A 14,567-nucleotide genomic window follows, 5' to 3' on the forward strand; every position below is an offset into this window, starting at 1 on the left:
CATTGTGCATGGTGGATATTGTGACTCGAAATTGAATGTGTCTGCAGTTGAAGACGAACTGCACGTTGTTACTTCATGTCACAAGTGCATGACAAGTTGACAAACAAGTTTTTGCCAAGTTTTAGCTCATGCTAAAGTTACAATTTTTAGGACTGCATTTTGTAAAATGCACACAAATCACACAGCTGTCTGTGCAGAGCTAAAGGAGACAACTCACCATTATACGAACGCTTCATTTATTTCCTGAATCATTTTAGTTGTTCAAGAATGTCATTGAGACTCATATCTGCAGTTGAAGACGAAGTGCACGTTGTTAATTCACGTACAAGATGAGAAACATGTTTTTTCCAAGTGTTTGTACAAGTTTGGCTCCTGATACTAGGTTAGAAATGTTAGGGCTGTTTATACTAAAGTGCACACAAGTCACACAGCTAAGAACAGCTAAGGGAGACAACTCACCATTGTTCAAACGCTTCATCTGTTTTTAGTTCGGAATCATTTTATTTGTGCATGATGTTCATCGTGATTCGGATTGGAAGTCGAAAATTTCACGCCGCGAAATAGCAAAGACTTCCTTTCTCTCGTGGGTCCACCCAACGTGTCAAATTATACATGCACACACAAAAAGATGCAAACACCCCGCATTTTGATAATGCAACTTTTGTGTGGTACCGTATAAATGGTATCATTTGACATTAGAAGAAGGTATCCTTGGACCCATGAAGATTCTGGTTAGACCTGACCTTCAGCAACCCATGATTGTCGTAAGAGGACACAGGCGGGATGGGGTGGTCAGGCTCGCTGACCTGGTTGATATACGTCATCGGTTCCCAGTTGCGCAAATCGATGCCCATGCTGTTGATCACGGGGTTGTCTGGCCCAGACTCGATTATTTACTGACCGTCGCCATATAACTAGAATTTTGCTGAGTGCGACGTAAAAATAAACTCACTCACTCCTCCAAAATGTCACACACGAAACCATTCAAAACGACAAAACGTAAGACATTGGTGCATTTAGAATATTACAGAGATACTTCCACTTGTGAAATGTAACTTGAAACCAGAATAAATACTGGCATATTTGGTACTTTTAGAGCCCATTTTGTTGCTGTGGATGACAAAGGTAGATAATTCAAAGGGAGCTAACTCTGGGTGACCCAACGTTTTACAGAATCTGAACCATATCGCAACAGGTATCGCGAGGTTCTGTAGCGAGCTGCACAACCCTTTTTGGAATATGCATATTAATATTTATTACCCATACGTTAAACATAACCAGTGTCCTATATATCATATGCGCACACGTGCACTTATTACTTTTGCTTACAAACCATTGTTTCTATATTTCGTCGTCTGTGACGATTGAATGTGACTGAAGATTGCCGTCATGCTTGCTTACCGTGTTTACTCCACAAATGTACATGAATAAAATGCTTGGTAAAGAAATCATTACTCTGTAGCAAGGCTCACTGTATATAAAACTCGGACAATTTATCCATTGCCCTCGTTGTCGTTGTGATAACGCAATATTTCACGCTCGTTTCGTCTAATTCGTATGACACACTTGTTCGTGTTACAATCTGTATGTATATGGGCCCGTTTCCTTCATACGTAATGCAGATTTTATGATGACAGCATAATAATTGTGGACACCTGCACCGTAGACATAGAAGTTGTTCCCCAAATTAGTAAAAAAAATCTATCAAATAGTTTTCAAGATATTTGAACAAATTTGCCATGTTTTTAGAATTCAGATTAAATCAATAATGATTAATCTTGACAATGAAGACAATATCTGTATCACACTTTGCATGCCACCTTTCCTACGAAAATAGACTGTCGTAAGACTAAGATATCGTAGCTTTTCTCGTAGCATTCGTTCCCCCTATACTGAAACGCTGAGGTACAAATGCCGCGACACCCGTAAAGGTCTAGGGGTAGAATAGCCTTCAGCGACCCATGCTTGCCATAAATGGCGACTATGCTTGTCGTAAGAGGCGACTAACGGGATCGGGTGGTCAGGCTCGCTGACTTGGTTGACACATGTCATCGGTTCCCAATTGCGCAGATCGATGCTCATGTTGTTGGCCACTGGATTGTCTGGTGCAAACTCGATTATTCACAGACCGCCACCATATAGCTGGAATATTGCTGAGTGCGGCGTGAAATTAAACTCACTCACTCACTCACTCACTCACTCACTCATGCTACGAGGAAAGTTGCGAGATATTAGGCTTATGAGAGCTTTGTGAGACTTTGCGCAGCACCATTGCCCAGATCTGACACATTCTTTTAAATGAAGGAGCTTCAGATAAGCTTTTGGCCATGTGGGTATGATACCCACACATTTAAAACAAAGTGGGTATTTCCAGTTTCATGTAGGTATCTACAGCTTTAGATACCCATAATTTTGTTTTGTCAAAATATGGGTATTCATTTCAGATACGTTTAGCAGGTGTAATATTGTTTTATTGAATAATAGAATAAGACAAATTCCAACAAACAATGCCAAAGTATAGTTAATGCAACTTTATGTACGTGCTGTAAGAAATAATAATAATAATATACTCATGCCAATAAAGGTTGTCACATCAGTCCTATTAATAAAATAGAAGGGGATGACAAGCATACTGCATGGGTATATGTATCTTTCAGTACACAATACACCAAGATGGCTGTTCTATGATATAACAGCCATGTCTTCACTCGAACAGTTAGGGTTTTTTTTAAACCTTGTTCCCATCGTATTGTTTCAATTCCATGCCGCAAGTATAGCTAATGTTAGATTTTCATTTTAATGAACTAACTAATGTTACATCGTCGGCAATTGATTGTGATTGTGAAACACAGTACTTGTCTATCATTGCATCTAGCAGCTCTCTAATGAAGATAATTGTTGTTTGTAAAACATTATGAACTAGATAGAACTAGATGTAGTTTATGCTGAGCGAGTTCAAGCTTTCTTTCACACTTACTCTCCATTGTCGATTTGGTTACAGAAAGAAACAGCTATTTGATTGGTCGCTATTTACACATGGGCCAATCAGTGAAGGGTTGATAAAACACCATAAGTCTTCTATTTCTGTCACACAGTTTAACTGCATTAACATTATTCAAGAGTATTTAGAGATGGAAAAACTTTAAGTTCGATTAACTTGAATTGATACAATACGCAACATCATTTTGATGCATTGGGGAAATACGCCCTGTTATTTAGATATAGCGCAAAATTAAATGTTTTGTGTTTTCTTCATTCGGTGGTATTTATTTTTCTCGCGTATTTCAACTTTGTGTTATCGTATTTTACGCAAATATGTATCTTATCTGGAGCTCTGTAAATGACTGTAATATTATTGGTTGAACAAATTCGCTATTTTCAGAGTTCATGAGATTTAATTTGTTACAGTTATTGATAAATTACTAATATCGAATATTAAACAACGTTGCAAAGAATCTTTCCAACAGATTAGGGGAATTATCCTTCAATTTGAGTTCAAGTGTGTTCAAGTTATTGTTTGGACAAAAAATCTAGCTCATGTTTTTAAAAAAACTTCTAAACATTCAAATTGACATATCTCCACTCTGGTCCTTTCCTTTAGACAAAGAAGGTGACACTAAAGAAGGGGTCCCTCAGAAAGGTGATTCCCCAGAAGGTGATCCCTGAAAAAGGTGGTCCTCCAAGAAGGTGGTCCCTCAAGAAGGTGTTCCTCAAGAAGGTGGTCCATCAAAAAACGTGGCCCCCTAAGAAGACGGTTCGTCAAGAAAGTGGTCTCTCAAGAAGGAGACACCTCAAGAACGTGTTCCCCCAAGAAGGCGGCTCCAACAAAGTGGTCCCTCAATAAGGTGAGACCTTAACACGACGGTGTCCCTGACGAAGGTGATCCCTCAAGAATATGTTCCATTAAGAAGGAGGTCCCCAATAAGGTCGTCCTCCAGAAGCTGGACTCTCAAGAATATGGTCCTCAAGAAAGTGACCCAATAAGAGGGTTGTCCCTCAAGAATGTAGTCCTCAAGAAGGTGGTCCCTAGAGAAGGTGAACCCTTAAGAAAATGGTGATCCGGAGACAGGTGGTCCGTTAAGAAAGTGGTCTCTCAAAAGGTGGTCAATCAAAAAAATATTGGTCTCAGGAAGGTACTCCCTCAAAAGGTGATCCCTAGAGAAGGTGGTCCCCAAAAAGAAAGGACCACAAGAAAGTGGTCCCTGAAGAAGGTGGTCACCCAAGAAGCTACTCCCCAAAGAAGGTGCTCCCTCAAAAAGACGGTCCTCAAGAATGTGGTCCCTTAAGAAGGTGGTCCCTCAAGAAGGTGGGTCTCAAGAAGGTGGAATCCCAAGGAGGTTGGAGTCAAAGAACCTGGTCCCTTAAGAAGGTGGTGGTCCCTCAAGGAGGTGGTCCATCAAGATGGTGGTCCCCAAAGAAGGTGGTCCCCCAAGAAAGTAGAACCTCGAAAAGGTGTTCCCCCAAGAAGGTTGTCCCTCAAGAAGGTGGTACTCCAACTCGGTTGGGGTGGTCCCTGAAGAAGATGGGACCCTTGAAGGTTGTCCCCTGAGAATGTGGTCTCCCAATTTGAAACAATCCAACTAACAGATTTTAGTTTATTGTTTGAACAACATTTTCGTCGGAGGAACGGACGGAGTGCTTTCAATGATATAGCTCTAGACCTTAGATTCTTTCACGTTGGGTAAAATGAAGTTTTATTTAACGTAACCCACGTTGTGGTAACACCACGTATTGCTTAACTTGACATTTAACAAATATTTAAGGTGCAGTCAACCTGTGTTGAAACGAAATGCAACCTAACATTAACAATTATACAAAAAAAATGTTTCACGGAAGTCTTGAGGGGCCATAAGTTTTGGCTTATGGCCCACTTGAAAGATGAGAAGGAGTGCAAACTGACAATGAGATCCTTTTTCATGCCACAAAAGTTTGAGTCAGTGCAGTTTGGGGATCAGGAGGCGACTGGAAGGTTCAGATTCAGGGTATTCAAGTTATTTTACACCAGTGGAATCGATCTATTGCCATGAGAAGAATCAAGTATCTCGGAACTTCTGTCAACCAGCAGGCATATCAGATGGATTCGTTCTGAGAAGAGGCTTGTTTTACCGTTTGTGCAATAAAGTTGGATGAGTTATGTTGTGTTTATGGGGTCATGTGTCATTCGGGTCTTGTTTGTCTTTCAGAAGCGACTGACAGCGACAGGTTTTAGGGTGTTATCAGAACAAGAACCTTGTTCAACGAATGTGTTGTGATTTACAGTAATGCGCGTAGTATGAGTCAACTTGACTGTTTTACTCCTGGATATAACAAAAGTACTTTAACCCCTGACGATCCGGAATTTAAAGGATCTTCAGCAACCCATGCTTGTAAACGACGTGTAACAGGATTGGTTGACATAATGTACAGGATGTGGTTGTACAATTTACGTTATTATACGATAATACACATACATATATCCACGCAGCTAGTGCTTGCTGAAGGCGCTGTTTTTTCCCCTTGATCATTGGATGTCAGTCTCAACGCCATTGCGTATTATGAATCTCAACCCCCTTGGAAGTATACAACTCTTGCTGCTTCAAGGCCCTCAAATCCTAACGCGATACCCATTCGTAGCTGGGTGCACTTGGACACATAGTCACAGTATTTTGCCCAAGTTCACTGCACGTTGCTGTACTTGCAACTATAGTCTCTTTGCGGTGAAAACGTACCGATGAATTTCATTTAAACAAAAATGTAAATCAAATAAAGTGAAATTATGACTGAGAATCCTCTTGATTTCAACTTGCCATTTGAAAATTTAAATCTCAGAATTTTATTCAACTTAGTATAAACGTTTTTTAACAAGCGATCATGGTTTCAAATAGCGAATATTGGTATGTATTACATGGGGGTAGACGCAGTAGATGAAACAGTGAAACTAATGCAAGGGCGGCAGATAATGGGCATAAAATAAGACCAACGGTCCTTGTTCTCGGTGTTTCGTTTAATGTGCATACCCCCTCGTAATGCAAACCAATAATAGGTTTTTGAAACTAAGACCGTTTGTTAAACAAGTTTTATTCTCAATTTAATAAGTTTATATGCTCAATTGGAGGGGTAAAATTATGAGGATTCTTAACTTTAATTTGAGTTTATTTGATTCACATATTTGTTAAAAAAGGAATTCATAGGTACGTTTTCCCCTCAGATCGACTATAAGTGTTTGCGCATGTGGCCACTATTTGGTTATACCTCAACGGATTCGTGGGTTCTCATAAGTGTGCAGAGTTGTATATTGTATTCTAAGGGGTCTGACAACACGGAAACACGGAAAGAGTCTGCACACAAAACACATCGGGTTTTACACCCGGTCACAGGCGGGCTCGATCCCGACACCTCAAACTCGCTTAAGTCGGCTCTCCCACCGCGCCGCTCATGCTACCGTATCCGGTGAAATAGATCAATTCTCTAGATTTTCAAAGAGTGTAGTAGTTTCACATCGCCTTCGTATAGCTGGGATATTGAATCAAACAGAGGCTTGTTAATCAATATGACGTTGGCCTTTGGCGTGGCAAGCAAATTATCACAGATGTTGATGTTGGCCACTAGGCCAGACTCTATTTCTATTTATGGGTTGGCGGTCCAACCCCCTTGGGATCCCACCTTCTTGAGAACCACCCTCTTGAGGGACCACCTTCTTAAGGGACCACCTTATTCAGGAAGACCTTTCTTGCGGGACCACATTCTTAGGAATCACCTTCTTGGGTGATCGTCTGTTTGAGGGTGCATATTCTCGAGAAACCACCACCTTCTTGAGGGACCACCTTTTTGAGGGACCGCTTTCGTAAGAGACCACGATCATGAGGGCCGGCACATTCTTGAGGTCCCACCTTCTAGAGGAACGACCAGTGCTACTCAGTCTGTATGTATTTGGGCAATTCCAAATGACCAATGAACATAGCTGTAGTAAATTAGGAGCAACGTGAGCATAGGTTAATCCGAAATAATTGTCTCGTTTTACTTCATTTCTAATACGGAAATCGAGTGTTCTATCGTCTCGAAGACAAATACATATTGTGCTTTTAGTGATCAGAAACATTATAAACTGATGAACTTTTAAATCAAAGCAGTTTTAGAGCATACTTGTTCCAGTTCAGTGCATAATTTCGAAATTGAGAATCGAAAAATCCACTCTTCATTTTAGTAGCGCCCATTAGCTTTAAAGAATTAAGCCGACTGGTTTTATAGAATCGGTTCGAGACGCGAGTTCACTAACAGTACTGCGAGTGTTAAGTACTGGGCGCTGAGCAATGAGTGTACGTGTTATTCCATCTAAGTAATCATTGAGCGAATCTACGCGCACTTATAGACACTGTCAGGATAGAGGTACTTCTGATCAAGTCTTACACTCACACCCATCATACTAACTTCATCAGACACCAAAGAAGAGGTACAGGTTAAAATTTGCCTTCAATAACTGATGCTTGTCGTAAGAAGCGAGTAACAGGTCAGGGTGGTCAAGCTCGCTGACTTGGTTGACACATGTCCTAAATGCGTAGATCGGAGCTCATGCTGTTGATCCCTGGATTGTCTGATCCAGACTCGCTTATTTACAGACTTCTGCAATGCAGCTGGAATCTTGCTGGACGCGGCGTAAAACAACTCACTCAATCACCCAAAGAACAGGTTTGGTTTATTTCTTAGAAATATACTTGACAAAGTATTCTTATTTCATCTGTAATATGTTTGTAATGAAAACCTTCCGATGAATTTCACTTTACACCATTAAACATTATTCGAATACAGTGAAATTAAAATTGCAAATGCTCATAATTTTACCTTGCCGGTTGAATATTTAAATCTCAGAATTTTATTCAAATGCGGATAAGAGTTGTTTCAGAAGCGGTCATAAATTCAATTTTTTATCATTGGTTTGTATCACAAGGAGGAGTGCTCATAAAATGAAACACCGAAAACAAGTAAGGGTAGTCGAAGTTAACATTCATCCCGTACTGCACGCTCATTTGTTTCACTGTTCTATCTTTCATGCTTACCCCCTTCTCATACAAACTCATAACAGCGTTTTCTTAAGTTGAATTAATTCTGAGATTTAAATGCCGGGGGATATGTCATCTTTGGATGACTCGCTACCATCCGCCATAAAACAGAAACAATATAGGACCATATTTCTTCCGTCAATCACTGGGATTCCATTGCTTGATATGACAAGACCCTTGATATGAAATGTCATATACTGGAGATGAGAGTCCCGAGGATCTCTAATTAAAGCAAGTAAGTCTGTAATAGACGGAGGAAATGGTCATCGCGATACTCACCAAGTAAACTTAACCCCAAATCATCTCACGTCCTTCTCACTAAATTTTGTTTAATTACGCAGGGACCTCCAACGTTAAATATTTTAATGGTTTATCTTGCTTACACACAGCCGTCACTTAGCTGGAAAATTGCAAACAACAATACTCCGTAGACTGTTGGTACCTGGACACTGTCACGCTCTACATTATCTGACAATACCAACAATTACCTCTTCCCCAAAGTCATAGTGGGAGGGTGAAGTGAGGACAAACTGGAAATTCCCCGACCCTCAGATTCGAACACAACGTCGTCATTCATTGCACTCAAAGCACCATTCAGTTGTATATTCGCTTTGAAGAAGGCCCAGTTTTACATATCACTCCCATTCACCCACTGAAATTCTGTAGGATTGGTGTAGCGTGAGGCACGGTGTTCGTGACCATGTGGCAAAAGGCTTAGGGAATTATAGAAGGGTTCACGGAATCTGTTTGACGCATGCTGCTTTCAGTATTGTCAAAGGTGACGTAGTTCTCAACAGCCTCTCAAGTGAACGTGTCAGATCGAGGAAGTAGTTCAAACTGATCAAATGATCCATATAAATCTCTTCTAAAGACGTCTGAGTCACTGATATCTAAAACTCGACTTCCATAATACAATCGTGGTATCGAAAACGCCCAGCGTACGCTTATATATTTTTAGATAACCTATTCAATTTCAATCCGATAAGGTCTCTGATCATTGTGCAATGTGTTAAATTGGTTGTGTAACTACATTCTAACATCTTAGCGTCTAAGGCCGTAATTTTCATTTTTTTTGTCACATTCGTTTTTTAATGAAAAACACTTTGGTCGGTGGTAGAAGTTAACGCTTGAAATTAAATGATCAAATCTCAAATAATTCACCATTTAATGATTAATGCTTCACGTGGGACAAAGGTCACACTGAAGTAAAATAACAGAACTAGTCGTGACTTTATCTCAGGGCAAAGGATTTAGTACAATTCAATAATTTGCCAACAATGTTGTTGCTTCAGGTAAGGGAAAAAGTTGCTAGCTCAGGAGAGGAAACAATTAACTGGTTCAATCAGGTTACAAATTGTTGGATGAAGTGTGGAACAAAATTATTATTCAAAGATAAAACAAAGGAAGGAAGGAAAATAATTTGCTGGATCAGTTGGGTAAACAATTTGTTAGTCCGAGAAGGTAAGCAATATGTTTGTTCAAGCGGGTAAAAATAGTTGCGGTTCGAGTGTGGAAACAAGTTGCTGATTCTAGTGTGGAAACAAATCGAGGTGACAAACACGTGGCTGGTTCGAGCAGGCAAACCCGTTACAGGTTCGCATGGTAAACAAGTTGCTGGTTCGAGTGAGTTGCTGCTTCAAGTGGGTAAACCATTTGCTGGTTCAGTAGTGTAAACAAGTTGCTGGTTCGAGTGTGGAAAAAGTTGTTGCTTGAAGTCGGTAAACAAGTTGCAGGTTTGAGTGGCTAAACAACTTCTTAATTCCTTCGGGTTTAGATACAAGTTGCTGGTTCGAGTGGGTAAACATGTGGGTAAACGAGGTGCTGGTTTCTGAAAGTTTGACAAGAAAGGTACCTGTTCAAAGGAGCTGTCAGTCACCCTTTCAAAGGAGAAACAAGTTGTTGGACCAAACAGTAATATTGTTCTTAATTTCTGAATGCTTGTTCCACCTTCCTGTTATTACTGATTTTGTAACATACAACATTCAGCAATCATGTTGATGTATCGGGTCGCACAATGAAAAGTTTCCAGGTTACGATACGTCAACACAACATACAACACAAATTTCGTCAACACAACACAAATTTCGTCAACACAACACAAATTTCGTCAACACAACACACAGTTGCATTGCGGCAACTTTCAACCACCACACTCGTAGAGAACGATAATTACTGTGCAGGGCTTTTATCTCTTCATTGATAGGTTGCCGATCATTTTACAGGATATGCCGAGTCGTCGACCTACTGCAATATTCATCCGTAAGACCTGATTGACCTAACAAGATCTACTTCCTGGTTCTATTGGCATGGCTCCGTGACGCCCCGCGATATATAGACACACACAAATATCTCTTAACCTCGGCATTGCTCTTGCACATGCCAAACTGGGCGCGCCTTCACAGCATAAGGTAAGATCGTATGATTGTTTCACCACCCCATTTAAATGGTCGAGTGGAGTAGGGCAGAGACTTGATCTGCTGTTCGTCTGTCATATTCAGAGTGTAGTTACACGGGGGTAGGGACTGAGAACTCTACCTCATCGGAATTACCTGCACTGGAATGTGTTACTTGACCGTACCCTGTGAGAGGTATTTATTACTTCAGGGTGTCGTTTAATATCAATTTTACATGTACACTGAGCAGCAAAAGAAACGCAAAGTTTCGCAAAAAGGAAATCTTATAAAAGTAAACGTTTATGTTTATTTTCTGTGTAAAACCTTGACAAAAAGAGTTGCGTTCTTTTTCCTGTACACTAATATTACTGGCGTGATGTTCAAAACCACCTCACTCACTCAGTGCCATAAGTCTTACCCGGATATCCTGCTATTATCATTGGGGTTTGTTTGTTTGTTCGTTCAAAGCCACTCTCAGTATTACTGTAGGCAAGTGACGACGAACTGTAATGAACGAGTTTAATTTTATGCCGCCTTTAGCAATATTCAAGCAATATCACGACCGGGGACATTGTACTCATGTGGGGAAGCGAACGAGCGAAGGCTTTAACCACTTGGCTACTATATACCCTCATCCCCACCTGTAAATATTCGTGACAATCCAGTAACTGACACCGCGGTTTTGGTGTCATAAGCGAATGCTTTCACCGTTGGACTTTCACCCCTTTGTGGACGAGCGAAGTCGCAAGGGTGAATATTGTGTTGTGGTACAGCCGTATGAAAAGTAGATACAAACGTGAAATGGTCAAATGGTGCTCGAGCTTAACTCATGTCTTTGGTAAGGTGACGCGCACTTCAACAAGTGAGTTTGATTTCGTACACGTAAATCGTACCTGACTTCCATTGTGACCACCCTATCCACAGTTTTTACAGTATTACTCCACATCTTGAAAGTAACATATTGCGATATGATTAGTAAAATGACACATGACGTGACATACATTAAAGGTGATAGATTAGGGTTTTATGCAATATGGCAACAATATCACCACATTGAACACCAGAAATGGACTTCACACAATGTGCCCATGTAGAGAATCGAACCTGGGTCTTTGGCATGAACTCCGAACACTGAACAACACAAACGCACCATACAAGACAAAAATACCATGACTAAATGACAAGAGTAGACAGGTTGATGTATAAGTATCCAGAAAATGTATCATTACACAGTTTCCCGTTCACCGGAATGGTGTTTACTGCATGGACGATAATAGAGCTGAACTTTGGTATGCTTTTCCTGTTTTATTTATTCGATTTCAAGATAACACGTCCATAACGATAACAGCATACCATTCCTAAACACAGATCACAATACATCCAAATAAAGTATGTTTGTTCTTGGAGATGGAAATAAAGCGTCGCGTTAAGAGGAATGAATATCATGATCATGTTTAAAATATTTGTAGATACCAACCGAAGTGGATGAAACAATATATGCCACGTTGATTGATAGCAGTGTAGGATCATGAAGCCGATATCTAGGTTAACTTAGCCCGAGACGTTTGCTCACCTCTTTCTTTGTGTGTAGACCAACATTCCGGAGTAGATATATTTAATGAGGTCTCTTGAAGCTTGGGCTATATCAAGGGACAACTGGACACGGATGGACGAGGTCTTGTGTTTCACCGACACTTGATACTCCCTTCAATCTGAGAGTTCACTAGACGGGATATGAGTGAGTTGTGGAGACAGCACTGTAATGGGTTTTTTGGGATGGGGTAGTAGTCTAGGCATTAAAGACGTCTCTTGTGACGTCGACGAATTAGGTTTGATTCCCGAAATGGGTAAAATTTGTGGAGTCCATTTCTGGTGTCTCCCCTCAGTCATTGAATTATCTCTTTGGTGTGAAAGCTAACATGACACTGAAAGTGTGGAGTCCAAGCATGTGCCAATTTACACTCACTCACTCACACAATCATATCACTCACTCACTCACTCACTCACTCACTCACTCACTCACTCACTCACTCACTCGTCTGTTCCTCTTCGTAGGGCAAAGACCGTCCAATACAGATCGTCAGATCCCCCTGGCTTCATTTGCGAAATATACCCTCTATGCATTTCAAACATAGAGGTAGTTATGAGAACGGGAAAGAAAAACTGTAACAAAGAGACGGAGGTAAATACAGCATCACCTTGACTTACACCTTAAGGACATAACATGAAACTAATAGTCGGCAACTAATCCACTTGAACAAGCATCTCCATAATGACAATGTGAAATTATACCTCTAAGATTAAGGTTTTCCTTAAATAGAACTTCTGTGTGAGAAAGACTTAACGCCCTCATGGCTCAGTCAAGCGTGAACCACATACAAGGAGCGTCAGATTACGTTGTCACAAGTGACTGCGTTTCACCATTGGAAAGTTATACCCTTGCGCGTTTCACTCCGTTGAGAATGAAAACATGTAAAGTATGCATAAGTCCTTTACTATAAACAGTTCACGATTTCTTTCCGTACACACAAAACACATCCCGGAAAAGTTGTGTAAATATATGGGTGTCTACACTGATGGGGGTGATTGCTGCTTGTTTTGTAACGAGACGTTTTCTGCTGCTGAGGGTACCCCTGAGAACGGTTAGCAAATTGCCTGTTTGGATTTTAAACACAAACGACTACGACCACGATGACGATGACGACGACGACGACGACGATGATGGTGGTGGTGATGATGATGATAATGATGATGATGGTGGTGTTGGTGGTGGAGGTGATGATGATGTAACGATGATGATGTAGAAACTCGATTTCAACTCTCAACAACTCGCATTTGAGGTCATTAGGTTAACAGTCACGTCATCAACTAAACGGGTACCCATGAACAGATATATGATGAGCACACAGTCACGTCACCATGCCTTAGGTCCGTTTTCGAAAAAAAAAAAGAATCCCAGGAAACAGGAAAAGCTAAAAAAAAAATCTGCTTGTCGGTCATTCTTATGACCTTGATCACTTCAAGCTTGTACTTCCTGACCTCTCCACGTTGACTTGTGGCAACTTCACACCAATGTACCTAGTACAGACAATCCGACCACCTAGTTCCTTGCAGCCGCCTCCCCAGTACCCTTACCGCCGTACACCACTTCTCCCCTATACCACCCCCCCCCCCCCTCCTCAATCACCATCCCCGAACGCCAATTTACAAATTACCTCACATCCATGTATCACACGTATATCAATCCCTTAACTGCATCGAGCCACATGCTGCGCCTATTGATAAACAGACAAATCCTTGCTATATAGCATTGAATTACATACACACATACACACATACACACACACACACACACACACACACACACACACACACACACACACATACATACATACATACATACATACATACATACATATCAATATATATGTTATACTTCAAGCCAAGCTCATTCAACGATTATCATTTGTGTATGTAAATCCACTTTCGTGTCAAAGTTCAGAAACGTCAATTTGAAACGACTTCACAGAGGACTCTCATATGAATCGTGTCGGTGAAGTAACAGTGAGCGACAGCTCGTCATGCTCAAGCAATGGAACGCGACATCCGGGTTATCAGAGCGACGAATTTGTACAGATAACACAATATGGACCTAAACAACTCCTCTGTTATCAGATGTCAGTTTACATGGTTGTCAGTTCTTGGAAAAGCTCACTCCTGAGCGGAGAGTCATATATGTGAAACAGTGTTAGTGGCTGGCTGCGACTATCCTGGGTGCAATCGGGTGGTGTCCGTGGGAGACAATAGTCAGTTCTTTGGAACAGTCTGTCGGTTTCGTGTGTTCTGGGTTCAGTTAGGCGTGTCCATTGGAAACAATCGAGATTTGTTCTTAATTGGAACAGCCTTACCGGCCGCGCCTGTCGCAGTTACAATCGGGCGCTGTCCGAGGGAGACAAGAGTGTTATTTGGAACAGCCGGACGCTTGCCTCTGTCCCTGGGTATCCATGGGTATATGCTATTTGAGGGTGGAGTCAATCTGTGGACCTACCCGGGGTGTGATCGGATAAAGTGCTTGTCGTGTCACAGGGTTTGTCGTGTCACAGACAGTTTGTATCGTCTTTGTGTTTATGCTCCAATG

At 41.1% G+C, this 14,567-nt stretch overlaps 1 protein-coding gene across 2 annotated transcripts in view; it reads left to right on the forward strand.

Moving 5' to 3' along the window:
* Nucleotides 1–14,154: 14,154 nt before the first annotated feature.
* The window catches only part of LOC137281300 (chitin synthase chs-2-like), a 38,167-nt gene continuing 37,754 nt past the window's right edge, over nucleotides 14,155–14,567 (forward strand). Inside the window, exon 1 of one of the 2 annotated variants that reach the window (XM_067812468.1) lies at nucleotides 14,155–14,235. The gene's annotated coding sequence lies outside the window, so the exon portion shown is untranslated. Of the gene's footprint in view, nucleotides 14,428–14,567 lie in introns of both variants that reach the window. The other variant, XM_067812469.1, reaches the window with a different exon arrangement.

The sequence above is a fragment of the Haliotis asinina genome, chromosome 4 (genome assembly GCF_037392515.1).
Source record: "Haliotis asinina isolate JCU_RB_2024 chromosome 4, JCU_Hal_asi_v2, whole genome shotgun sequence".
Lineage (NCBI taxonomy): Eukaryota > Metazoa > Mollusca > Gastropoda > Lepetellida > Haliotidae > Haliotis > Haliotis asinina.